The following is a 25606-nucleotide window of genomic DNA, read 5'->3' as shown; positions in this document are numbered from 1 at the left end:
TCTACTTGATCTCTCTGTCTGAAATATTCTTCTGATAATTCCTTTCAATTCTTTGCTAAAATGTCACCTCTTAAAATAGGCTATCATAATATGCTACTTAAAATGTTAACCTGCATCATCAACATTTTATTTGATCATACTATGCACTTACTTATGTCACACTATATGATTTATTTATGTTTATTTTTCTCACCCACTCTATTATATAATATAAGCTTCATTTTTAAATGTATTTCCACTAATGTAGTTCAAGTACTTAAAACATTTCTTGGCACATATTAAGTGTTTAATAAATATTTGGTAGATTAATTAATTTAACCATTTGCCTGTGAAAAGCATTCAACCTATTACTAGACTTTTGTTAATATAAAGAATGTTACAATAAATAGATAAGAGATCCTTAAAAATGGAAGTTTTAATTTCTATGAGCTAGATCAGTGGTCCCCAACCCCCGGGCCATGGACCGGTACTGGTCCGTAGGCCATTTGGTACCAGACCGCAGAGAAAGAATAAATAACTTACATTATTTCCGTTTTATTTATATGTAAGTCTGAACAATGTTTTATTTTTTTTTAAATGACCAGATTCCCTCTGTTACATCCATCTAAGACTCACTCCTGACACTTGTCCTGGTCACGTAATATGTTGCTGTTCAAATTAAACCCATAAACTAGCAAAATAAGTGAAAAACAAAATTTCATCAAAAGTTTTTTTGCGACGTAGAAAAGGGCCAGTGAGGAGACAGAAGAAGAACCTATATCTTCAAAGAAAAATAAGGCTTCATTTAACAGACAATACCAGGAGTCCTACTTGAAGTATGGATTTATCGCAACTGGTGATTCTCACACACCAAGGCCGCTCTGCATAATATATGGCGACCAGCTTGCCACTTGGAGACCAAGCACCCTACTTTAAAAGACAAGCCTTCTGAGTATTTTGGAGAAAAAAAAAGCATGAACAAGAAGGACAGAAACAATTACTGGTGGCCACGACATCAATAAATGCCAGTGCACTGAGAGCATCATACTTGGTGGCTAATCATATTGCTAAGGCTAAGAAGCCATTCACCATTAGTGAAAAATTGATCCTTCCAGCCACTAAAGACATTTGTTGTGAACTTCTAGGAGAGGCTGCAGTTAAAAAGATAGCACAGATGCCTCTTTCGGCTACCACTGTCACACGGCGCATTGAGGAAATAGCAGAGGACATTGAATCACAATTGTTGGAAAGGATTAATAAATCACCATGGTACGCTCTCCAGGTTGATGAATCTACAGATATTGACAACAAGGCAATGCTAATTGTTTACGTGCGTTATCTTTATCAAGAGGATGTGCATGAGGATATGTTATGTGCACTATCATTGCCAACCAAAACCACAGCCGCAAAACTATTTAAATTGCTGGATGACTATATATCAGGAAAACTGAAATGGTCTTTTTGTGTCGGCATATGCACAGATGGAGCTGCTGCCATGACGGGAAGGATGTCTGGTTTAACTACTCAGATTAAGGAGGTTGCACCTGAATGTGAGTCTACACATTGTGTCATTCACAGGGAAATGCTGGCTAGCCGAAATATACCACCGGAACTTAACAGCATATTGAATGATGTCGTTAAAGTTATTAACCACATCAAAGCACACGCCCTTCACTCGCGCCTGTTCGAGTAGCTTTGTGAGGAAATGAACGCGGAGCACAGACATCTTCTCTTATACACAGAAATAAGACGGTTATCTTGAGGGAGGTCCCTGGCCAGAGTGTTTGAATTATGAGAGCCACTGCAGAGATTTCTCTCAGAAAAAAAAGTCACCACTAGCAGCACATTTCAGTGACGAGGAATGGGTCGCAAAACTCGCTTACTTGTGTGACATATTTAACCTCCTCAATGAACTCAATCGGTCACTTCAGGGGAAAATGACAACTGTCTTCAAGTTGGCAGATAAAGTAGCTGCATTTAAAGCCAAACTGGATTTGTGGGGACAACACGTGAACAGGGGTATATTTGACATGTTTCAAACATTCGCAGGAATTTTGGAAGAGACTGAGCCCAAGCCTTCATTGTCCCAGCTGGTGCACAATCACCTACATTTGTTTTTAAAAGAGTTTGAACGCTACTTCCCAACCACAAAAGACCTACAAATTGCCAAGGAATGGATCCGCGATCCATTTGTCAACAAACCAGGTGAATCCAGCGTGTCTATGCAAGAAGAGGATCAACTACTGAAAATCACAAATGACAGCAGCCTTAAAAAATATGTTCGAGACTACAACTCTGCCGGTGTTCTGGATTAAGGTCATGGCAGAATACCCCAAGATCACCACAAAAGCACTAAAGACCCTGTTGCCATTTTCAATATCCTATTTGTGTGAAGCAAGATCTTCTGCAGTGACAACAACCAAAACAAAATTATAGAATAGACTGGACATAAGCAACACACTTTGGGTGTCATTGTCTCCCATTACCCCTAGATGGGACCATCTCATTGCAGAGAAACAAGCTCAGGGCTCCCACTGACTTAGTGTTATAGTTGTTGAGAGGTAGGCTACTATCTCTCATTCTATATAAACATTATAATAAATAACACTTAACTTACAATATTCATAACAATGGTGAGTTGTATTTTTCATGCACTTTATATTTGTTTTTGTGTTGTATCTTATTTTTAAGGCATGTTTAAATGTTACCATAGTGACTGGAAGTGTTTGGAGGCAGAGAGGATGTTACTCATGTTATGTTGTTGGTGTGATGTTAAGAGGATGCTTCTAATAAAGTTGCATACAAGTACACAGTGGATTCATGTTTATTTTTATTGTCGTAGGTTCATGATTGGTAGTGAGCCTGAACCTATCATATTACATGTTGATGTCAGACAAGAAACATCAGAATAACAAATTTAAATACAGCCTGAAAAATGAGGACATGTTTGTTCCTCCTTTAGCTTAGCCCAATAAATATCGTAAGTTCAACAATTATATTTAAAAATACCACAGTTTTTACACTGGTTGCATAATTTTATTTTGTGCATTTATCCATCCCACCCTAAAGGCCAAACCGTAAAAATATTTTCTGACATTAAACCGGTCCGTGGCCCAAAAAAGGTTGGGGACCACTGGGCTAGATTACTATAAGTTGTATTACTTTTTTTAATAGATGTCAGATTACTTCCTAGATATCTGTAGCAATCAGATGTCTCCATCAGTATGGTAGATGATTAAATATCTCATATACCAGTCAGCTGTAACTTTTTGTCTTCTTAAACAGTTTCTTATATTATGGATATAAAATGTCATCTTATAATTACAGGGATTTTCATGTCTATGACTACTAACTGGTTTGAGCATTAGCAAGTTATGTCTTAAAGAAAATTCAGAAAAATCATGTAGGTTGACAAATCCTCTGTCCTCAATTTTCTCATCTGTGAAATTAGTATTTAAAATTAGATGACCTCTTCTGCAAATCTAAAAGTATATGAACCAATGAAAGTAAGATCTACTTTAGAATTTAACACAGGACCAGAAATGGTACTTGGAAGCATCTTAGTACCTTCACAAGAGCTAATTTAGCAACTCAGTTAATTTCAGAGAAAAGGTTTTGAGAAATTGAAGCCACAAGTAATCTTAAATTGAGAGAATGAGTCCAAAATACATGGCACAAGTCTGGCTTACATCTACATTAGGTAGTTAGAACATTGGGCTTTTAAAATCCTTAGTAAAGTGTGAGAAAGGGGTTGAAATTGAACTCATTATAACCTGTTTCTCAATATTTCTAGGATTATCCATGGTCCCTAGTATATTATCATTTGAAAAAAAAGGAATAGGGAAAAATTCATCTTAATCATAAATCTACTTGATTTATATAAGCTTTATTTACAAATGCTATTTGTCAAATCAAATTGAAAGAATTACTTAGAAATTTATATAACCTTACTCTATCAGGTTTCATTGATCCTTCTTAATTAAAAAATTTTCCACAATTTATCACTAACTGCCTTTACAATTATAGTTATTTTATGCCTTCCTGTTAGGACTGAGTTTAACACAAATTCAAAACCAAAAACCCTGTTGTAAAGTATGGTACCTTAATCAGCAGGTTATATAAAAAAAACCAAGTCCAAATGAATTTTTGAAGAGTTTATTAATTAGCTGGCTGGCTACATGGGCACAATCCCAAATCATGTAAAAAGTCCCTACAATTCTGTGGCTGATTTTATAGACCAAATCTCATACCGGTTGGGGTGGGTAAGGAGGGGCTCGTGATCCCTTTGTCCAGAGGGATATGTTACTCTCATGACTCTAGGGTGAGTCCAAGTATAGGAATTCTTGATTAAGGTACATAAACATTGTTTTCTAAGGTTTTTAGATAAATTCTATCTTCTTTGCTTTGTGTGTCAAGTGGCCCCAGGGACCCTTTCAGAGAACTCTAGGAATTAGCTGAACTATGACTAGGTGACCCAGTTGTCCTTGTAAGCCAGGAAGCTCTCGCATTCTTCTCTTTCCATTCTCTACAGAAAGGAGGGAGTAAGAAGCCTGACTTTTCCTCCTTAAAATGGCATTGGTAATACTAAGTTTTACAGTTCCTTGGTACCTTATCACATTCCTCACTGGTTTTATATCATGGGGAATGTGATCAAATCCTTGACTCATTTTAACATGGTGCATGAGGCTGTTGAGTAGGCATAGGCCTAAAGTTAAGGCTAGATCAGTAATCTGCAGATCCTCTAAGTAGGAACATCAGCCTATACCATGCAACAGAAAGGGTGATGCCTTTTGTTCATATTTAACAGGTAGACTTGATGTTTTCATTAACAGTAATACAGTCTATTGAAGAAACAAATGTTACTGATTAATTTCTTATAACCTGTACAAACCTTCTGCAAATTACATAAATCCTTAATTTTTATGAACTTTTTTATCTGTTCAGAAATAACTGGCTTTCATAACAACTTACTTTTTTCCTCCTTCTTTCAAAAGTATTTCCATACCTTATACCTTTTATTATCAAAACTATACAATTCCTTTCTAGTCAGAACTCTTCATTTTAAAATCTTAACCTTTAGTGACAACCAAGCTGGCAATAAGTAATTTTTCTTTAAAGTATACTTCCTTTTGGAGATGTCCTCCCTTTCCCTCTAAGTAGCTAATATTTATAGGTTACTTTATATGGGTAGCTATAAGCACATATATGTTTTTCATTTACCTTGTAGCTTCCCTTCTAGTAAAGGGACTTATACCTCCCTTCTGTATGACTCGTAGCAGTACATTCATCAAACCTTAAGACAACTTGTTCTGGCTTTTCTTTTACCTCAGTTTCCCTCTTTCCCCAAAGTCTAATTAAATGGAGTTTCTTGGTGAGTTTCCTCAGGTATCAGTTGTACATAGACCAGCCAGCTTCCAGTTTGTGGCTGGAGCAGGGCATGCTGTCCCTCACAGGGTCAACTTACAAGGGTTGGTGGGGTCAGTCTCCACTGTCCATGAGGGTATCTCCACTGTGACTGCAGGCTTCAACTGGCTATGGTGGACCCAGGTGGGTATGCCTTCTACCTTGACAGCAGTGGGAGTGGTCAGGATTACATTGTGTGGACCCATCCACATGGAAGTCAGTCCTTGGGTGGTGTATTTCTTTACCCAGACTGAATCCCCAGGCTGGAAGGGATGTACCAGATTTCCTGGCATTACTGGAAGTGCCTTTTGGACAGTCTTTTGGACAGCCTGCTGAGTAATTTGTAGACCCTGTAGGTACTTAAAGAAGGAGTGGTTACTTAACTCGGCTCCTCTTTCTTCTCTGAGTTTTGGTAGTAAGGGAGGGGGTCTCCCAAACATTATATCAAAAGGAGTGAATCCTTCCCTGTAGGGGGTGCACCTCACCCTAAGGAGGGCTAAGGGGAGTAAGGTGAGCCACTGTTCACCAGTTTCAAAAACAAATTTGGTTAAAGTTTCCTTTAAGATTCAGTTCATGTGTTCTACCTGCCCTGAACTTCGGGGCCTGTAGGCACAATGTAATTTCCAATTAATATTGCGTGCCTTTCCTACTAGCTGTGAGATCTTGGATACAAATGCAGGCCCATCATTAGACCCAATATTAATGGGCAAGCTAAATCTGGGAATAATTTTATATAGCATTTCTTAACAGCTGTTACTGCAGTCTCATTTCTAGTAGGAAAAGCTTCAACCTATCCTAGAAAAGTGTCAATTACTTTAGTAAAATCTATTTTTAAATGTTTACCTGGGAAAGTTCCTCTCTCCCTGTTTCTCTTTATAATTTCATTACTTTGCTTAGTATTTATATGGGCACAGACTAAAGACTCAGACATTATGCCTCTGTAATAGATTCTAAGTCTGGCTTTTCTAATTATTTCTTCTTATTCTTAGTCATCCTTTTCCTGCTGGGAAAATATTTTTCTAATTGGTTGCAAAAAAATCTTTGGCAATGAGAGTTCCAGTAAAGTTACTAAAATTTCTTTAAAAAAAACCCACTGGTTTTAGGGCTACCTTATTGGTAGTATCATCAACTGCTTGGTTTTTCTTGAGTTTCTAGGGAGTCCCCCTCTTTTGGTGCTCTGGAAAGTAGATGAATGCCCCTATTTCAGGGTAGCAGGCTCCTGCATTGTTGGGATGGGGGTTTGAGCCTCATCTTTGTTAGTTCTTAAGCCTTCTCCGGATGGCCCCTCTTTGACTGTGCCTGTCTTAGGTTGTTTCTGCCTTCAGGTATCTTATCTGTCTTTGGCTAACCAGCCATCTTAGGGGCCAAACAGAGTTATGTGAGTGAGGGAGAAGCAATGTCCCTTCCAAAATGCTTAGTTTTGGGGGGGGGTTGTTTATTTTAGTAGCTGATGTTTCTACCATTTTTAAAAAACTTATAATACATTTTCTTTCTAATTTCTAGAGCTGAATGCTATGTAAAGGCTAATTTGACTGCCTTAGTATCTTCTGGCACCTCTAGGTTTAGAGGTGAATAGACTATAAGCTTTCCAAAGCCTAAGAAAGGTGCAGGGGTCTTCTGAGGATCCTCAATAACTTCTGATACCTTAGACAAATTTATGGTTCTTTTCTTAGTATCTTCCCTGATCCTAACAGAAACTGGTGGAAAGTGTCCAAAATTTTTCTCACTTGCTTGGTTGTTAGGGTCCTGCTTAGGCTAGGCAACCAGAAACATTTTCTCAGGGTGGTCTCAGTTGTCCTAAGTGGGCAGCATATGTACAGAACAGAATCTAACACTCCTGTTAGGGCTTGAGTCTTCCCCAATGTTGGTCAAATAAGTTTGTAAATATGATATATATGTTTGCTCACTTATAGTTTGCATTGAGTGTGGGAGACAGGCTGTAAGCCAGCAGGGTCCTTATATCCTAAGGCAGGGGTCCCCAAACTTTTTACTCAGGGGGCCAGTTCATGGTCCCTCAGACCATTGGAGGGCCGGACTATAAAAAAACTATGAACAAATCCCTATGCACACTGCATATATCTTATTTTAAAGTAAAAAAACAAAACAGAAGCAAATACAATATTTAAAATAAAGAACAAGTAAATTTAAATGAACAAACTGACCAGTATTTCAATGGGAACTAAGCTCTTCTCACTGACCTCCAATGAAAGAGGTGCCCTTTCCAAAAGTGCGGCAGGGACCAGATAAATGGCCTCAGGGGGCTGCATGCTGCCTGTGGGCCATAGTTTGGGGACCCCCTTGCCTAAGGCTTAGTTTTAAGACTAAGATTTTCACCACACCCTTCACTGTTGCATAATGTGGGGTGGTGCACTCTCATGAGGAATCCCATTTTACTCAGATAAGTGACTTTGTATGAGCAACTTCCTTGTTTGTATATTGGATTAAAGGTTTTGATTTATACACTATAAAATGGGGCAGAGGAGCCAATGTAGGAGGATAGCAGAGAAAGGCCATGTGGAGGAGAGGAGAAGCAGCCAAGATGGCAGAGTGCTGAAGGAGAAGCCAGTTTGTACAGAGTTTGTGCAGAGAGAAGAAGATGGGAAACAGAGGTGAATAAGTCTGGTGAAGTAGAACCCTTTGACTCTATAAAACTCGGATAAGTCAGTGGCTATGGGAGCCCTAAATGGAAAGGGAAGTGTTTTCCCACTATGTGTATTGCTTGCCTGCTGGGTGCAAGCTAGGATAAAAATGATGGCCCACCAGTTCTTGGCTTTATTGTTTCATTACCATCTGTCTGAATCCAATGCAAACCTGCATGGGCCAGGTGGCTGTGAAAGTGGCTGTGGCTACTGGCCATACATTTGGCATAGTCTGTGGCAGGATTTGATACAGATTGGTATGGAGCCACCACTACCTTTGAGCGGTGGAATAGAGGACTGGCTGATGTTATGGTTCCCCATGGCTGTTTTTTGGGGGGTTGTAGGCTGGCTGACTTTTATAGCCATGCGTGAGGAAACTGAGAGTTCCGTGGAATAGGCTGCCTGGGACCTGCAAACTGAGCAGTAGAAGGAGCTGGAGCAAACATGAGAGAAAGAGATGCCGACCCTAGAGCTGGATCAAGCACCAGAGAAGGAGGCTGACCAGGTTCATGAGATTCACTTGGAAATGGAGCAGCCACTGGAGGAGTCACAGGTTCGTGAGTTTCAGACTTCCCTGAACATTGTGGAGAGCCAGCAGTGGTGGGAGGCTGGGGCTGAAGCTGAAGCTGGGGCTGCAAGGTCCGCAGAGCAGAAGGCAGCGGCAGCCTGGCGCTTAAGCCTAGCAGCAGGGCTGATGTTTTCAGTTTCTCTTTGGAGGATGAGGAGATTCGGGCTGGAGTTGCAATCCACAGTCTCCAGAAGGTGAGAGCCCAGCAGCAAGGAGTACCTACTATACCCCTGGTAGGTTTACAATTTGGGGGCATAGGGGTGGAAGCCATCATGTTCTCCAGAGCAGAGATGGAAATGATGACTGCTATTCCCACGTGCTCCTTCTTGAGACAGTGTCAGACCTGCCAGGATGGCAGGGATGAAGGGGGGTGGCTGAGGCCCCATGTGCTTGGACTGATTCCTGGACTACGAAGAGAAAGGGCACTGGCTCCTTTGTTGGATGGACTTATGGATTTTAAACAATGTGAAATACACTGATGGGGGTGGGGTGCAGCTTTGATGAAGGCCCTCCCTCTGTCCTGGGAAGCTTTTCTCATGGTTAGAAAGAAGTTTGAGGACATTTTGCGCTTTTGGCAAAGTGCTCAGAGACTGGTGAAATGTACTTTTGTTGTTGTAATTTGTGTAATGTGCCTAATATCCTTGTGAAGGAATACCTGTGGTTTAGATTGTAAAGCAAGCAAAAGGGGTGGAGTGTTGGTCAAATACGTTTGTAACTATAATATATTTGTTTGCTTGCTTATAGTTTGCATTGGGTGTAGGGGACAGGCTGTAAGCAGGCAGAGTCATCATAGCCAAAGGCTTAGTTTTAAGACTAAGCTTTTCCCCACACCCTTGACTAATTGCATGATGTGGGGTGGTGCATTCTCATAATGGAATACCATTATGCCTCAGATAAGTGACTTTGTATCAGAAACTTCCTTGTTTGCATATTGGATTAAAGGTTTTGATTTCTACACTATAAAATGGGGCAGAGAAGCCAATGCAGGAGGAGAGCAGAGAAAGGCCACGTGGAGGAGAGGAGAAGCAGCCAAGATGGCAGAGTGATGAAGGAGAAGCCAGTTTTTGCAAAGAGGAGGAGATGGGGAACAGAGGTGAATAAGGCTTGTGAGGTAGAACACTTGATTCTAGGATACGGATAAGTCAGTGGCTTTGGGAGCACTGAATGGAAAGGGAAGTATCTTCTCACTGTGTGTACTTCTTGCCCGCTGGGTGAAAGCAAGGATTAAAGCTAATGACCCACCAGTTCCTGGCTCTGTTGTTTCATGATGGTCTCCGAATCAAATTTGAACCTGCATGGGCCAGGTGGCTGTGATGGTGGCCATGGCTACTGGCTTTACACCTCACTAGGCTGGAAGAGGTTTTCCTCAGCTTCTGGAAGTCGGCCACTAAACCATATGGAGTTTATAAATTTTCCTTCACTTTTGCTCTCTGGTTTTAAGCCAGAAATTTTCAATTGAAATTACACCAGAGATTTTTCTGACAAAGAGAACCTACAAAACAGACAATTTACATTTACATTTTAGTTTTAGGCACAATTCAACAGACAAGGGAAGGGGGTGCTCTGTCAGGAGTCTATCAGGTACTCACCTGGCCACATCCCATCCCTCATGGGAGCTTAGGCGCCTCTTAGCATCAGTGGGTTATTATAAAATCCCCGACTAGGATCGGAGAGTGTCTGATACCACCCTAAGCCATATGACAATCACCACAGAACCGCAGGTTGGAGCCCACTCGGATTCCGCAGTTATTCACTGTGGAGCCACAAACTGGAAACTCAAGTGCAGGCACCAGAGATCCCCACTTATACACCTATCACTCAGGGGTTTTCATACAGAAACAATAAAAGCAAAGAATGAGATCTCAACATGGACAGACAGCACAAGGGTGTCCCTGGAAGTCTGAGGCAGAAATGATTAACTCAGTCCTAATTGTCTTCCCTGAAAGCACAAACAGATGTCCCCACTAACTGTCTTTCCTGAGAGCACAAACAAGTGTGTTCCAGAAAAGCTCAAGGCAGGACCTAACTCTCCACCAATGTCTTGGTCCTAGAGAGCCTATTGTGTGAGTTTGATCATGTCTGACCCTCCACAATAGTTTCAAATTGATTAGTCAAAACAGAAAAGCTAGAATTCAAAACAGACAGAAAGCTAGAATTCAATAAAGCAAAAGATTTGCCCTACTTACCTCCAGAGGTCAGAATTTACACTCCTCAATTTCTCTGCCAAATCGTCAAATTTTAGGGACTAGAGGTGTCTGCTGAGAGGTTGTCCAAGACTCACAGGAAAACTGGAGCCCTGGAACATCTCAGGGGGCGCCCCTCCTACAGATCCAGTGGGGTCAGGCAACCCTCAAAGAGGCCAGCCAGTCCAGGTGTCTCTACCCAGTGATGCAGAACACCAGTATCCCAGACGAGCCCCCAAATGTTGAAAAGTACGGTACCTTAATCTGCAAGTTACATAGAAACACCAAGTCCAAATGAATTTTTGAAGAGTTTATTAATTAGCCGGCTAGCTACATGGGGCACAATCCCAAATCATGTAGAAATTCCCTACAATTCTGTGGCTGATTTTATAGACCAAATCACAAACCAGTTGGAGTGTGTAAGGAGGGGCTTGTGATCCCTTTGTCCAGAGGAATACATTAATCTCATGACTTTAGGGTGAGTCCGAGTATAGGAATTCTTGATTAAGGTACATAAACATTGTTTTCTAAAGTTTTTAGATAAATTCTATCTTCTTTGCTCTGTGTGTCAAGTGGCCCCAGGGACCCTTTCAGAGAACTCTAGGAATTAGCTGAACTATGACTAGGTGACCCAGTTGTCCTTGTAAGCCAGGAAGCTCCCGCATTCTTCTCTTTCCATTCTCTACAGAAAGGAGGGAGTAAGAAACCTGACTTTTCCTCCTTAAAATGGCATTGGTAATACTAAGTTTTACAGTTCCTTGGTACCTTATCACAATTCCACTAGTGTAATAATAAGTGGCTTTTACAAATATAATATTCTGAACAAAACAGAAAATGAATATATGCTTTGTGATCAGAATAATATAAAAATAACCACCTCCAATGAATTCTTGTGCAAAATTTTAATGGAAAGCAAACTGAATCTTAAATTACTTTATACAGCTCCTTTAAAATATCTTTTAATACCTCTGAGTCATTTGTGTTAATTCTACTAAATTGAAATTCAAGTCCATCCTGAGTATATGTTGTGTTTGAGGGAAGATTTATATTGATAATAATTAAATGCTTAAAACCATTACTGTTTGTAGTGCAGTTGTGTAAATTGTCCTTCATTTGTGATGTCTCAAACAGAAATAATATATCTTGTGATTGCTTATTTTCCCATTATCTTTTATAGTCTACCATGAATAGTATTAATCATATCATGTTAAATTACAGAATAAGCTGAGTCCTGTTGTAAATGGATTAGTCAGGTCATTTGGGGTTTTTTTTGGGGGGGGAGAAGGAAAATAGAGTAATTGTGATTTTTATTAAATTATAACTACATCTTTATTGTTCCTCATGGAACCACAGAATCTAAGAATTAAAAGAAACATAACATGCCACATGATCCAGCCTCTAATTAAATTATAATTCCACAGCATTGCCTACTACTTGTAATCTAAATAACATCTTATTACTTACAGCTGTGGGGCACTTAACCACCACAGTGACATTACTCTTTACATTGTTTGATATTTCAAATTTTGAGGAAAACTTTTTTCAGACTGGATTAATATTATTCTAGATAAAACTTTTATCCAATGTTTTATATCATTTTCTCTTACCAGCAGGAAAAAAATACATCTTCTACATAAATTTCACAAAATATTTTAAAGTAGCTATTATGAACTATTAAATCTCTCTTCTTCAGGGTAAACATTTGTATTTTCTATAGTTTTCCCACTTCAGCAATGGTCCCCATCCTAATCAAACTTCTCTGGCTTCCACTTCCTTCTGACTAACTAATCTTATCATGCTCTTTTCACCAAAGCTTTCTGGTAGTACAAATGCCTTTTAAGGCAAAGCTGTTTTAGCTCTCTCTTAAGCTCTGCATTTCTGGACTTCTCTGGTATGTGACCCTTAAAACAAGATCCTCATCCTGTCTCCATACTCCTTACCTTTGGAAAACAAGTATACAAAAAAAGTTCAAAAAAACTGTTGGGCTTGACCTGTGGTGGCACAGTGGATAAAGCGTCAACCTGGAATGCTGAGGTTGCCAGGGCTTGCCTGGTCAAGGAACATATGGAATTTGATGCTTCCTGCTCCTCCCCCCCCCCTTTTCCTCTCTTTCTCTCTCCCCCCTCTCTAAAATAAATAAATAAAAATCTAAAAAAGAAAAAGAAACTGCTGGAAGGGGTTTCACTATGTCCCATTGACATGCAGGAGAATTAAGCTGTGCCTGGTGTTTATAAGTTAACAAAAGGGATAAGGTCATAGAGAACAGAAAGATAAGAATCCTCAGCTAATTTTTAATGAGGAATACTATTCTCATGTAAATGTACAGAGGGAAGTAGTAAGAATAAAAAATTTAAAAAAAGGATTGAGCCCTGGTAGGTTAATCCTGCCAAGATTGGTTGGTGGAAGCATTGTTTCAGAACTCGAGGCTGCCAGTTCAATTCCCCAGTTAGGGTACATACAAGAGCAATTCCATGTTTTTGTCTCTCTCTCTCTCTCTACAAAAATGTATAATGGCTCAAATGCAATAGAAGTTTATTGCTCAAATAAAGTCCAACCTTTTTTTCTGAGCAGCAAGCAACTTTCATCTAAATAGTAGTTCAAGGAATCAGTGTCCTTTCTTTCTGTGACTTCATATCTATAACATGTGGTTTCTAAAGCCACTGGGCCCAGCTGTGCCAAGCTGGTGGAAGAAAAAGATGGAGGATTGTCTGTGAGAATTTGAAAAGCCAAACCTAGCATTGGAGTTTGTCACTTCTACTTACATGACAAGGGATAGATGTTGGCTATTCCTGAGTGCAAAAAAACCTGAAATATGTGGTTTAACTGTGTGGATAACTTGTGGAGGAAATCATGATTTTGTGAAAAATTAATTGCTTTCTATACTATCACTAACTGTCCAGTAAGATTCTTATTGGTCTACCCTCTACCCATTCCCATTAACCTATTTTTCTCTCCTAAAAGTTGATAGATCTGACCAATAACACAGTATTTAAAGCAGAATAACATAATTTTTTCTGCATTCAATCTCAATGTTAGAATTCCTGTATAATAATATTCTCCTTAACAATAACTTCATGCAAATGAATGCATACCCTTTCAATTATTAATTTCTACTTATAATTCTTCTTTTCTAAAAAAAATAGGAAAGAAATAATCTTCATAGTTATATTTATGAAGAAATACAAAAACAAAGTTAGTTAGAGAATGACTAGCATAAAAATGACTAGCATTTTACAAAACTGGGTAAAGAAATGTAAACAACACAACTTAATTTATGCAAATGTGAAATCTAAATAATAAAATTAGCATGCAGTGATGTCAGCTGTACTTATCTCTATAATAATATTCATTTACATGAATTGAGAATCATTCCCATTATTGATAGGAAAAAGAAGTGAAACAAAAAAGGAAGATAGAAGACTAATAAGTCTGTCAATGACTAAAATGGAGGAAACATGGATATTCAAGGAAGGCTTGCTGTATAAATCTTACTTTTCAGCCAACTCTGATTGTACCAGAATACTGAAATTTTCTTTAATAAAACTAAAAAACCAATATTTTTTACCTTCTTCAATCTCCCTTTTTTACATAGCCTACCCAAATTCCAGAAAGATTTTCAAGGACCTGAGGAATAGGGAGGTACTGTTAAATGTAATGTCATATGATAATATTTGACAGCAATAATAAATGTCTCTTTGTCCAAGAATTAGAAGATGATATCAAAGATAAACTATTAAATATTTAAATATATACAAACCTGTAATTCTACACAGTTACAAATACACAGAATAGAAGCAGTTTTTTAAATTCCAGAGTCAATCAAAATAGTCACTCAGATAAGATATTATCTGTGATATATAACTACAGAATTTAATACATAGGTCCACCAGTTAAGATAAGACTATGACAACTGAGTAAACTTGAAACATAAGCAAATATATAGTCTAAAAAAGATTAAGGAAGTACATAGGTGGTCAACTTTAAAGCATAGACAAAAGAAACTTAAATACCAGACATTGTTTTTTGAAAAAGCATGACATGGAGAGAAGGTATCCTGAACCACTCATTTATACAATCTGTTATTTATCATACAAATAACTCTAATTGTAATGATTCTGTTCTCATCAAGAGTTCCACTGATTATAATTTAGTTTCCCACATACTTCTGTCTAAAATGAGAGAATGTGTTAGTCATTTCAACATGAATAGGTCAGCCCACTTGACAGTCATATTTCTCATTGTTCATGAAAATTTGGGCCTAGGTGCATGATTAACGTAACTCTAACTGTGAGAAATGGATCTACTACCAGTGTCCAACAAAAGCATATTTCTGATCCTAAAGAGCAAGTCTACAGATACCAAACTATGACTAGTAAAAGACAATGAATTCAATCTTGACATCACCAGGATGGATGGCTTGCCATTTATGTGATCAGTATCACTTCTAAACTTTTGGCTTTCTCCTCAAATTATAAGAGTATGAGACTTGCCAAGCAACAAACTGGCACACCCAACTGAAAAGCATCCCCAAATACACACACTCAACAACAATAAAAAATTTCTGATCTATACCTCTACTTTGACAAAGTGGCTCAGATTCAACTTGTAGTAAAGTTTATTTTTTTATATTCTCCTTGCTACCCCTAATTAGTTTCTCACTCTGGTCACATTTATTTCCCTATTTTTGGTGCAACCCTAAAACTAGTCTTTTTTACACAATGACTTAAAGAATTTCAAATATGATTTCAATTTCTTTTTGAAAACAGTAACTTCTCATAGATATATCAGGTCATCTTAACATTAAAAAGCTGTGTGATTTTTCTTTATCTTTCCATCTGACTGTCATTGCAATCTATGACAACAGAACCACAATCCAACCTCAGGAGACTGTGTAAGAATATGGAATCAAAAATGGCTTAAAACAGAATTGTAAACTCACAAAAAATATAATGGGCATTCTGTCTCTGATCTCTGAACACAGAGAAGAGGATTTTGTAGAGTACAAAACAAATTAATATTAAGATTTGCTATTACTTTATATGCTAATGAAAACAAAAAATATTAGTTAAACTATGATACATTATTCATTGTAAAAGGTATCCGCATTTCCAGGACTTAAAAGGTGAACAAAAATGTACAACTTAGAATGAATAAACTACATGACTGAATTTCATTGTTTCTTACTAAGCTTCAGTCTAAGGTTGCTATCAAACCCAAAGCAGAATTTCCTGAATAAATGCGGTACAAGGAAAGAATTTTAACAGGCCAAAATGAGTCTTAAAAAGCTAGATCTATGTTCAACTTGTTCCTTCTGATCTAGCTTTAATAAATTACATATAATTTGACCAGCCAACTGACATTTTTGGGCAGAGTTCTTTAAATTCTCCAGAATCAACTTTTCATCGAAAGCTTTGTTTAAATCCCTCTCACCTAAATGGGCAAAATTTGGGGTAATGGATATATTGGCTCTCTTATAGTGGTGATAGTTCAATGGGTATATATATATATGTCAAAACTTACCAGACTGTACACTTTAAGTATATGTATTTTATTGTGTGTTAATTACACTGTTAAAGCTATTTTTAAAAATAAATAATGTTCAGGCCTCGAAATAAAACAACCTATCCATTCCAATGAGTTCCTTAGGGGCTGATAGTTAAGTGGAAAAGACAATCATATAAACAAATACTTCCATAAAAAATAAGAGATTTGAAAGAGCACTGGGGAAACAGCCACTATGGGGTAATTATCTAAAATTGCAGTTCAAAGACAGCTTCCTGAGAGAAATGATGCCTCTCATATGTCCTGAAGTGAGAAAATAAAACACCAAGCAGAAAAAGGAAGAATGAGTCCTCTCAAATCAGCTTTTATTGGTTGGTAAGCTTTGTAGTCTTGTTAAAAAGAAAATTTTAATCATATCTGCTCCACTATAGTTTCTGCTTATGAAAAATGTTCAATGACATGTCCTTTTCACATATATATTTATTCCCTTTTCTTTCTTAGTTGTTATTAATTTCATTTGTTTAATGAGTAAAGTACAGATGATAATAAACTATGCAAAGGTTATATGAAAATATAACAGAAAATTATTAGCATTTAGTGTACTTCGTAGTGGCAAATTGAGTGTATACATTTAGGCATACTTCAAGAAGTTATATGACACTATATTTAGAGGTTATCTGATGATTATATATATGCTAGAGGTCCTTGGGAAAATTATTTTGAATTGGGTCTTTGGTCCCTAAAAGTATTATATTATAATACACAATTCCTTAAATAGAGAGAAGCATGTAGTCTTTATATATAAACCTTGCAACTTGCTAGCAATACTACAGTATGAATTTTGTCATTAATTCTTTTTTGGCATGTAAATATATTACTGCCTATATTGCTCTGTTCTAAAAGGACAAGGAGTTCAAATTTCTATTTACTCAGTCATTTCTGATGTGTCTGAATATAAAGATGCACACAAATTGGGTGGCTTAAATAAGAGAAATGTATTCTGTAAAGGTGTTGGAGGCTAGAAGTCTAAAATTAAAATGTCTACAAGGCTATGCTCTCTCTGAAGATACAAAGAAAGAATTCTTCCTTTGCCTCTACCAGCTTCTGGTAGGTGTCAACAATCCTTGACATTCTTTGGCTTATAGATGCTTCCCTGCAATCTCTGTCTGAATCCTCACATGACATGTGTATATCTGTCTGTGTGTCTTCACATGGCCTTCTTATAAAGATACCAATCATTGCCTTTAGGACTTATTTTCATTCTGTATGACCTCACCTTAACTAATTATATTTCTACCTTTGCCCCCTGAAAAAGTCATGTACATCCTACATGCAAAATACATTAATCCTATCTCAATATCCAGTTAAACTATTTTAGCATTAAATCCAAAATCTCATCTAAATATCTAAACAAAAAATTTCTGAGTACTCTTCCAATCAAGATGGTAAAGAAAGAAAGAAATCACCTCCTCCCACTACCATATCAAAATTACAACTAATATAGAACAACCATCACTGAGAACCACCTAAATACTAGCTAAACAAAATTCCTATAGCTAAGGATATAAAGACAAAGCCATATAAACATTGGTAGGAGGAATGGAGACACAAAATGAGCAGGTCCCATACAGATGGTGATTAAGAATTAAGAGAGATATTTCAATTGCAGAGATCTCCCCCTGAGGAGTAAAGGGTCCCAGCCCCATGTTGGGCTTACCAGCCCAGGACACCAGTGTCAAGAAGAGGAGTCCCCATAACCACTCATTATAAAAACGAGCAAGCATTGCATTTGAGAAAGAAAAATCATAGCAAGAGATCAAGGCACATTGCTATTAAAGGACCTATGCACAAATTCAATAAAAACTCACTCACTCTACACCCTAGCACAGGAGATCAAAATGTGCCAGGGACATCCATAGAGGAACTAAATTGACTAACATCAGGGCAAGGGCTGAAGGGACAGGAGCCAAGAAACCGATATGCAGGGATGAAAGCACTGGCAGGCAACACTGTTCCTTCAGTGAGTTCTCCTTTCACCCAGCCAGTCCAGAATAGGCAGGGGCCAAATCCATGCTCTTCACTAACCTGGCTAGTAACACCATTTTCCCTGTTCTGCAGATTACCTGAGACCCCATTCCACCCAACACACTCACCAGGCTTGAGCCTCATTCAGTGGCTTCTCCACACCAGCAGCCTATTTTGACAAATACTTCTGACTTTCCCAAAATCTCTCAAAGGCCACAAACACCAAACAAGAAGCAGCCAGCCTTGGTGTCCCTTGTAGCTCTTGCTAAGTGAACCTAACCACAGCATAAGTAGCAACATGTCCCAGCTTGAATTGTAACTACCATCAGGTGGCTGCAAGACTGGCATAAGCAGTGGCCAGAATTGTCCTGAAACATAGTTTCAATTAAGAGAGACTATAAATCTGGCAAAGGGGCGGCTGGTCTCAGCTCACATTATGGTACACACCAAATGGTCTTGTTACATCCTAGCGAGAAAGACTACAGCAGACCCAAAGTAAATTTTATAAGTTTTATTGCAGACCTGCACAGGGACTGCAGGCAACCCATGCAAGGGAGCACTGCAGCCCCCCCCAAACCTGCACAGGGACTGCAGGTAACCCACACAGGGGAACACTGCAGCCCCCCAAACCTGCGCAGGGACTGCAGGCAACCCACGCCTCTGAAGAGACTGGAGCACTGCAGCCACGAGCTTCTAAAATGGCTCCTTTTTATAGGGTGGCTATCTAGGATGAGCAACCATCATACAGAAGCTGATGTGGCTGTTAGTCATTGGCTAGGGAGGTCGTGCGCAGTTACAGGGGGGGTATTACTCAGTGGAGAATTTCAAACATAAACTTCTGATAAGGGTCTCTGACTCAATGCAGGATGTTGCTGAACTCTTTGTTCTCAGCATCACAGGGACCTTGTACACTCTTGGCAGCCCCAGCATGTCAGTACTCCCTGAATCTAACAGTCTCAAGCCTAGCACAAGTAGTAATCAGTCTCAGTACACAGTGTAGTCTTTCCAAAGCACCTCTAAGCCTAGCACAAGTGGCAAACCATAATGGATCACATTGTATTTCCTACCAAGTGGCCCCAACCCTGCCACAAGCAGCAGCTGACCTTTCCTTGTACCAGAGCTTCTCCTAGGAGGCTCCACACCCAACACATCTGTGTGGTGGCTTCACACCACACCAGGACAATATTCAGCTAGCTCCATAAACAATACACCCAAAGGGTGGACGTAGCTGCCACTACAGTACCACAAAAACAACTGCCACTGATTGGGGAAAGTCTCCACACAGAGCTTATATTCTGTAGTCACAGCCAGCCCTCACAGCCAGTCAGCAAGAAGGTCAACCATACCACTGATGTGCCAACAGTAATCGAGACGTAACTACAACAGAAGGGCACACATAATCCACACAAGAGACACCCTGGAGCACCCAGATCACATATGTGTCCAAGAAGACTGCACCACTGATCCTCATGAGATACCTTCTGTATATAGTCAATCTGTCAAGACAGAGAGCTATAGCGGATCTACCTAATAATATAAAGAAAAAGAGACACAGCCAAAATAAGGAGACAAAAGAAATTCTCAAATGAAAGAACAGAACAAAACCTCAGAAAAGAAAAATTAAATGGAGACAAGAAATCTACCAGATATAGAGTTTAAATACTGATTTTAAGGATGCTCAACTAACTGAGGGGAAGAATACATGAACTCAATGAGACTTTCAGCAAACAGCTAGAATACATTTTTTTAAAAAAGGATATAACATACACACACACACACAAACACACACCCCAAACAGAAATAAAGAATACACTAGAGGGCATCAAAAATTGATTAGATAAATCAGAATTTTGAATCAATGATCTGGGAAGACAAGGTAGTAGAAAGCAGCCAATCAAAACAACAAAAAGAAAAAAGAATTTTAAAAAATGAGAATAGTCTAAGGAACTTTGGGATAATGTCAAGCATACCAACAGTTGCCTCATAGAAGCTCAAGAAGAAGAGAGAAAGCAGATTGAAAATATATTTGAAGAAATAATAACTGAAAATATCACTAACCTGATGAAGGAAATAGATATGCAAGTCTGAAAAGTGCAGAAAGTTACAAGCAAGTGACCCCAAAGAGGCCCACACCAAGACACATCATAATTAAAATGCCAAAGGTTAAAGACAAAGAGAAAATCTTAAAGCAGAAAAAAAAAAAGCAGTTAGTTACTTAAGGGAGCTCTCATAAGACCGTCAGCTGATTTCTCAACAGGGAATTTGTAGGGCAGAAGGGATTGGCAGCAAATCTTCAAAGTGATGAAGAGCAACAACCTACAACCAAAATTATTTTGCACAGCAAGACTATCATTTACAAAGGAAGGAGAGACAAGAAGCTTTGCAGACAAGAAAAAGCTAAAGGAGTTTATTGCCACTAAACCAGTATTACAAGAAAAGTTAAAGGAATTTCTTTTAGTAGGAAAGATTTAAAAATATAAATAAAGACATAGAAGAAAAAAAATAAATTCTCATTATCAAAGGAAATAGTAAAAATGTGGATCAACCAACTATAAAGCTAGTATAAAGTATAAAAGATGGCCCTGGCCGGTTGGCTCAGTGGTAGAGCGTCGACCTGGCATGTGGAAGTCCTGGGTTCGATTCCCGGCCAGGGCACACAGGAGAGGCACCCATCTGCTTCTCCACCCCTCCCCCTCTCCTTCCTCTCTGTCTCTCTCTTCCCCTTCCACAGCCAAGGCTCCATTGGAGCAAAAGATGACCCGGGCACTGGGGACGGCTCCTTGGCCTCTGCCCCAGGCACTAGAGTGGCTCTGGTCGCCCCCCACATGGGCAGAGCATCGACCCCTGGTGGGTGTGTGCCGGGTGGATCCCGGTGGGGCGCATGCGGGAGTCTGTCTGACTGCCTCCCCGTTTCCAGCTTCAGAAAAATACAAAAAAAAAAGAAAAGAAAAAAAAAGGTTAAAAGACAAAAGTAGCAAGATCATGTGTAATTACAACAATAAATTAAGGGATATACACAAACACACACAAGAGAAGGAAGTGATAATGACAAAACATAAATATGGAGGAAGTGAATAAAAATTAAAATGATTTTAGAATGTATTCAAACTTAAGTGACCAAAAACTTAAAATAGAGTACTATAAACATAACTTGGTATATATGAAGCATATGCTAACCACAAACCAAAAATCTGTAAGAGATAAACAAGAAAGAAAAGAAAGAAATCCAAACATAACACTACAGAAAGTCACCAACATACAAAAGAATAACAATAAGAAAGGAACAGAAAAGAACTACAAAAACAATCAGAAAATAATATAATAGCAATAACTACATACCTATCAATAATTACTTTAAATGTAAATTAAATAAATGCTTCAATAAAGAGACATAATACAAACCAATACATATGCAGCCTACAAGAGACCCACTTCAGATTGTAAAATACACAGACAAAAAGTAAAGGGATGAAAAAAATATTTCATGCATATGGAAACAAATACACAAATAACCAAGGTTACAATACTTATATCAGAGAAAATAGAATTTAAAATAAAGGTTATACTAAGAGACAAAAAAAGGGCATTTCATAATGATAAAGAGATTAAACCTACAAGAGAATATAACTCTTATAAATATTTATTCACCCAAATAGGAACATTTAAATACTATATTAAGCAAATATTTGTCACAATGACAAGGAATTACCTGGAGACCAGATGCTCTGAGGGGCCGAGGGGAGGCAAAAGCCCCATTCCACAGACCAAAGCACTGAGGCCCCGCCCCCACCCTCACTCAGATGTTTATTAGCCAGTACTCAAGGAAACGGACAGAAGAAGTTCTTAGGGGGTAAAATAAAGGACAAAGACAAGCTGACTTCTAATAGCCTAAACATTTTCTTGTTGCTGAATCCTATCCTGCTGTTTCTAGCACAGGGTCAGAGATGCCCCTAAACTCTTGTGGGCTCAGAGCTTTTGCCCTAGGGCACCTCTCTACTTCTAATTGTTTACCCTGACTCTGCAAGTCTTCACAATGTATTCCTACAAATATTGTCATAAAGGGAGAAAAACCATAACACAGTAATAATAGTGAACTTTAACACCCCATTGATATCAAAGGACAGAATATCCAAACAGAACTCAACAAGGAAAAAGTGGATATAATAACACATTAGATCAAATGAACATAATTGCTATGTTTAGGACATTTCAACCAAAAGCAGCAGAATATACAGTCTTTCCAAGTGCACATGGAACATTTTCTAGGATACACCATATATTAGGCCACAAAACAAGTCATAATAAATTTAAGAAGATATAATTTCAACTAAGCATCTTCTCTGACCACAATGGTATGAAACTAGAAATCAATTACAAGAAAAAACCCCACAAACACATGGAAGCTAATCAACATGTTACTAAACAAGAAATGGGTTAACAATAAAATCAAGAAAAAAATTAAAAGGTATCTTGACAAATGAAAAAGAAAACATAATGATAAAAAAAATCTTTGGGACACAGCCAAAGCAGTTCAAATAGGAAAATTTATACCAATACAGGTTTACCTCAAGTAACAAGAAAAATTTCAAATGACGAATCTAACCGTACACCTAAAAAAACTAGGAAAAAAAAGTGCTGAGTATAAAGGAAGGTAATAAAGTTCAGAACAGAAATTTTAAAGAATAGTGTCTTAAAAAAATAGAAAAGATCAGTGAAACTGAAAGCTAATTATTTAAAATTATTTTTAAATGAATATATCTTTAGCAAGACTCATCAAGAAAAAAGAAAGAAAGCTCAAATAAATAAAATCAAAAATGAAAGATGAGAATGACAACTGACACCACAGAAATACAAAGGATTATAGGAAAATATTGCGAAGAGCTATATGCCAACAAGTTGGCACCTGGAAGAAATGGATAAATTTCTACAAACATATAATGTTACAAGACTCAATCAGGAAGAAATAGAATGAACATAAAGAAATTTAAAGACCAATAACTACTAACAAAATCAAATCAGTAATCAAAACCTCCCAAGAAACAATGTTCTGGACCAGATGGCTTTCCAAATGAATTTTACTAAACATTCGATGAATTAATACTTATACTTCTAAAACTATCCCCAAAATATGAAGAGGATGAAATGCTCTCAAACTTATTTTATAAAGCCAGTATTACTCTAATTTCAAAACCATACAAAGACATTTAAAAAATATAACTATAAACAAATCTCCTTAATGAACATAGATGCAAAAATCCTCAAAAATATTAGGAAACTGCCTAACCTGTGGTGGCACAGTGGATAAAGTGTGGACATGGAAAGTTGAGGTCACTGGTTTAAAACGTTTGGCTTGCCCATTCAAGGCACATAGGGAAAGAATTAATACAGTTGATGTTTCTCTCTTTTTCTCCTTCCTTTTCTTTCTAAAAATCAATAAATAAAACCTTTAAAAAAAAATAAAGTGAAGCACCTATGGGTTGTTACTTTTTACTCCACCCTCTTTAAAATTAGTCAATGAAAAATATCTTTTAAATAATTTAAAAATTAAATTAAAAAAATAGAGAAATGAATTCAGCTATACATTAAAAAAATTATACACTGCTCAATTGGGATTTATTCCTGGGATGCAAGTTTTGTTTAATATCCACAAATCAATTATTGTGGTGCACTATATAACAAACTAAAGGTGGAAAATTATATAATCATATCAATATACAAAGAAAAAGCACTTGACAAAATTCAGCACCCATTTATGATTAAAAAAACCTCTCAGCAAAGTGGAAATAAAGGTAACATACCTCAAAATAATAAAGGCCATACATACATGACAAATCCACAGCTAATATCATATTCAATGTTGAAAAGCTAAAAGTATTTTCCTTAAGATCAAGAAAAAGCCAACAAAATTTATTTCCACCACTTTTATTTAACATAGTATTGGAAATCGTAGACAAAGCAATCAAACAAGAAAAAGAAAGACATCCAAATTGGAAAGAAAAACATAAACTGCCATTATTTGCAGATGACTGGATATTATAGAGACAGAATGCAAAAGTATCAACCAAAAACTATTAGAATTAATAAATGAATTTAGTAAAGTATCAAGATACAAAATTAATATTCAGAATTTGGTTGCATTTTTATGTATCAAAAGTGAACTATCAGAAAGAGAAATTTTAAAAAAATCTATCCCATTTAGAATTGCATCAAAAATAAATAAATAAAATATTTAGAAATAAATTAACCAAAAAGGTGAAATACCTGTATTCATAAAACTACAAGGCATTGAAGAAAAAAATTGAAGAAGATATAAATTTTTGGAATATGTGTTCTATATCTTTGAAGTATGTCATTGGTATTTTAATTGGTATTACATTGAATTTATAGATTGCTTTGGGTAGAAAGGGGAACCCTCCTGCACTGCTGGTGGGAATGCAGACTGGTAAAGCCACTGTGAAAAACAGTATGGAGATTCCTCAAAAAATTAAAAATGAATCTGCCTTTTGGCCCAGCCATCCCACTTTTAGGAATATATACCAAGAACCCTATATCACCGACTGAAAAAAAGAAATGCACCCTCATGTTTATGGCAGCTTTGTTCACAATAGCAAAGATCTGGAAACAGCCCAAGTGTCCGTCAGTGGACGAGTGGATTAAAAAGCTGTGGTACATATATACAATGGAATACTATGGGGCCATGAAAAAGAAGGAAATATTACCTTTTGCAACAACATGGATGGACCTGGAGACTATTATGTTAAGTGAAATAAGCCAGGCAGAGAAAGAAATATATCATATGACTTCACTCATTTGAGGAACCCAAAGAACAACAAGAACTGAGGAATGGAATTGAGACAGAGGAGGGATCAAAGGGAACAGAGGAAAAGAGGACAGAGGGAAAGAGGATGATAGGATGGGATAAACCTGAAGGGAAGGGGGGAGGATGGTGTAGGGAGGGGGCAAGGGAGATGTTGAGGAGAATAAGGGGGAGCAGGGATGCATTTGGGGCAACCCTAGAATCTATGTAAACACAAATAATTAAATAAATTTTAAAAAATAAAGAAATTGAAGAAAATAACATTGTGTTTATGGATAGAAAGAATTCACATCATTAAAATGTCCTTAACACCCCAAATAATCTACAGAGTCAATGCAATTTCTATCAAAATATCAGTGACATTTTTCACAGGACTAAAACAAACAATCCTAAAATTTATATAGAACCAAAATATACCCAAAACAGGTAAAATAATACTGAGAGAAAACAAAATTGTAGGCATCACACTAACAAATATCAAAATTCAAGG

Source organism: Saccopteryx bilineata, chromosome 4, assembly GCF_036850765.1.
Source record: "Saccopteryx bilineata isolate mSacBil1 chromosome 4, mSacBil1_pri_phased_curated, whole genome shotgun sequence".
NCBI classification, from domain to species: Eukaryota; Metazoa; Chordata; class Mammalia; order Chiroptera; family Emballonuridae; genus Saccopteryx; species Saccopteryx bilineata.
Note: the sequence above shows the minus strand (reverse complement) of the source record.